We start from the raw sequence: 3859 nt of genomic DNA, 5'->3' as shown, positions 1-3859 counted from the left end.
TTCAGTCGAATCACTTCGACGTTACATTGGGAACAAGCCCATGGAAAAGGCCACGACCCTGACGCCGCGTTACGCAACAACTTCACGTGCTGACAAGTATACGTGCCGGCAGGCGAAGTGTAACGTAACCTTCCCAACGCCCTGGGGCCCAATAAGGGGGGCCCACCAGGGATGCCAGTTGTACTGAAGCATGGGTTGGGGGGGGGAGCACATGAAATTCTACATGTGGAAATAAGAATAATTCAATATATCCATAAAGGTTTTTAGGGATACACGAGGGAAACAGCGGTCTCCTCCGCTGGAATAAATAAAAACTAAGCCACAACCTGCGGGGCGAAGGAGACCCAGGCAGGATCACAGTGCAGGACTACTCCGCGCCTAGCCCTGACTGCGGGGCAGGAGGACCCAGGGTTCGCCGGAGGGAACATTCTGGGAAATAGCGCACGGATCCACGTGGGAATGGCGCAGCAAGCCGACACCAGCCGGTCTTCCCGCTCACCTGTGAGTCCTTATGTTAGGACACGGGAGAACGGCCTCTACGCAAGGTTGGAGAACCAAGCGAAGGTAGGGTGTCGCCCAGCCCGCAGCTTCCGGTTTATACATCTGCTGGTGAGGTGCCATGAACCAAGGATCACGGCTGTCCCTGGGTATAACAGGGAGAGGCATCTACCACCATTTAGCCAACCTCAGTTCGGGGAGCATTCCCTTTCTGCTGAATCCCGAGGCAGATGAAGCTGCTGGTGCGGCTGAAGTGCCGAGTGATTCAGTCTCACATATTTAACGACACAACATAGCACGACTGGGTCTGCCTCCTCCAGGGCAGAGCTTGCAGGTCCACCACCTGATCGCGGAAAGGCGTGGTGGGGACCTTGGGCACCGGGCCGGGGTCTCGACGGTAACGTGGAAGACGCCGGGCCCGAATTCTCGACACACTTTGCTGGCAGAAAAGCTTGTAGGCCCTCTTAATGGGAGCCAGGGCAGTCAGGAGCGCTGTCTTAATGACAGGAATTTTAGCTCGACTGAGGCCAGTGGCTCCAATGGAGCGACCCGCGGCCCTGAAGGCGACGGGGAGGTCCAAGAGGTATGAGGTGCGTGCTAAGCACCTCTGAGGAACCTGAGCTTGTCGGTAACCTACCCTCTTAAAGGAAGCCAGGGCAGTCAGGAGTGCTGTCTTAATGACAGGAATTCTAACTCGACTGAGGCCCGAGGCTCCTAAGGAGCAACCCGCGGCCCTGAAGGGCGACGGGGGGGTCCCAGAGGGTATGAGGCGTTACTTGACAGAGAAAACTTGTAGGTCTCCTGCCCTCTTAACGGGAGCCAGGGCGGTCAGGAGCGCTGTCTTGATGACAGTAATGCTAGCTCGACTGAGGCCAATGGCTCAATTGGAGCGTCCCGCGGCTCTGAAGGCGACGGGAAGGCCCCAAGAGGGTGTGGGGTGCGTTCTGGGCACCTCTGGGAAACCTCACGGCCAGTGAATGCTTACCTACTTAGCTCCATCTACTGCATGTGATACGCGGCGAAGCAGCGGCATATACTTAAAGAGTGAGGGGACAGTCTGCGCTCAAACTCTCCTGCAGGAAGGGAAGCATACTGCAACCGTGTAACTCTGTGGAAAGCCAGCAAATAGACCTCATCTCAGTGCGAGCCTGCCTCTAGTCAAGGGAGCTCGGACTGAGTGATAATTGTATCACGGCCTGAGAAGACCGGAGAGGTCTGGGTGTCATACCGTGCCCTACAGGGAGGGACTGCCGCGAGGGAACGGTTACTAGACCTGAGTCCGGGTGGGCCATTCTTGTAGCGCAACCAACAGACTTACTCCTCGTCCTCCCTGGACTTGCACAGAGTCTGTGCAAGGAGGCTCACTGGGGAAGGGCGTACTTGGGCCCCGGAGGTCAGCTGAGTGCCAGCGCTACTCTGAAGGAGGCAGCTGGCAGTGAGAGCAATCGGGGGCGAGCGGATGTGGCTGGCCTACCGATATGCTCCAAACTAGCTGCGTCACGGGGTGGAGTCGCCATCCTGCAGGTGGTGGACTGCCGTGAGAGCCGATAGGCTGCACGGTTGAGTTTACCTGCTTCAAGTGAATGGCAAGTAGCAAAATGTGCCACATACTCCCTGGGAGCAGATGGAGAGGCTGTAAGCCTCTGTCGTACATGGCAACCCAACCCGTGGTAAGCCACGGGCTGGCTTGTCGGCCAAACTGCGGGAAAACGCCAGTCCGGAGTGGGCCGAGATGCCATGCCCATCCTGGGACTCGATCGTGCTGAAGCGGTCTCACATGAACAAGCTTAGCGGCTCTTAGCGGCTAGAGCTGTCATGTGCCCCAGGAGCCTCAGTTGAGAGGACCGCTATGTTGTGCCTGATTGACTCAGGAACTACAGCACTGACTGCGCGCTCTAGTGTAGTAAGGCGGGCTGTCTTAAGGACCGAGTCAGGCTCCCGACCGAGGAAACGAATTCCCTCGGTTGGCCTGAAGGACCAGATGGCGGGGGTGCCGAGGCACCAAGTCCCTATGTTCGCACAACGGAACTCACGAGTGGGCTGGTAAAGCACCAGTCGAAGAGACGGTTGAAGACGCGAATACCTGTCTGCCGAAAAGGGGACAGGGGAGCTCCCATAGCCTAAAGAAGGCAGGAAGGAGAGGGACTAGCCAAATGGAAGCACCTAGCGCTGAGCGCTCGACCCCCGGGGCAGACCGCCGGAGGGGTGTGCGCCGGGGAAGATCGAGACGAGACAGCGGGTGCCCTTCAGGCAGATGGCTGCAACCCAGCCCTGGAGACGGAAACATAGCTGTATGTGCTTCGTCGTGAGCGAGTGTGCCGACAGCCTGAAAGGGATCGGGACAGAGCTCCATCCAGGGCGGGTATTAACCCACCACACTAACTGGACACGTGAAGTCGAGACTGAAAGGTCCCGACCTCGTCCCGGGGGAGGGACAGGCTGGATCGCGTCCTTCGCCAGTAGGAACGCGACCTCCGCAAGCAGAACAGAGGCACGCCTGCCCGAATAAGAAAGTAAGGGGTACCTCTGAATCTGGGCGGACGCCTGGGGCCGGGCCGTACCGTCCGTATCAACCATCGTAGTGGTATCAAGGGAACGTTGACCGACGTGACCGTGGTGGGGCAGCCTAGGGGGAGACAGGGAAGGAGACAGAACCCAGAAGGATGAACGTCCTGGAGAAGTGTCTAACTGCACTAAGCAGTGCTTACCTTCTTCCCTGGATCCCGCGCTGGCGAAGGCCGGCCGCGAGTCTGGTTCCGAGGAGTGTAAGTGCTGCTCAGAAGGAAACTCGAGGCCGAAGCCAGAGGTGAGAAATTTGCTCTTTTTGAGAAAAAGTGGGTACCGTCGACGAAAGCCGACGGCAGCATTGAAGTACACAGTGGCTCCCGGCCCTCCACCGGGAGCGGGGAGCGTAGATTGTTAGCATCCCCTAAGGAGCAGTCTCAATCACCTCTGGAGGCCCGCGTCAGGGACGTTTCGCAGTTTTCTTGCGGGTGTTTCGGGCCGATCCCTGTGCCGCGGGCGGCGCCACTCTCCTGCGGCTGGCTCTGCGCTTGCGGGCCCTTCTCGCCGACCTGGCGTCGTGGGCCTCCGCGGTGGGGCGAGCCGTAGATGTTGCGGCCGCAGGAGGGCGCCCTCGGCGACGTGCAGTCGGAGGCGGTGCCTCCGGCGGCGGGATGGAAGCATCGCGGCGGGGCAGGATGTGAAACGCCTCCGTCTGTCTCTGGGCTGCCGAGAACTGCTGGGCAAAGTCCTAGACAGAGTCGCCGAATAGGCCCCTCTGGGAGATGGGAGCGTCGAGAAAGCGTGCTTTGTCGGCATCTGCCATCTGGGCCAGAGAGAGCCACAGGTGTCGCTCCTG

This window comes from Garra rufa, chromosome 2, assembly GCF_049309525.1.
Source record: "Garra rufa chromosome 2, GarRuf1.0, whole genome shotgun sequence".
Lineage (NCBI taxonomy): Eukaryota > Metazoa > Chordata > Actinopteri > Cypriniformes > Cyprinidae > Garra > Garra rufa.
Note: the sequence above shows the minus strand (reverse complement) of the source record.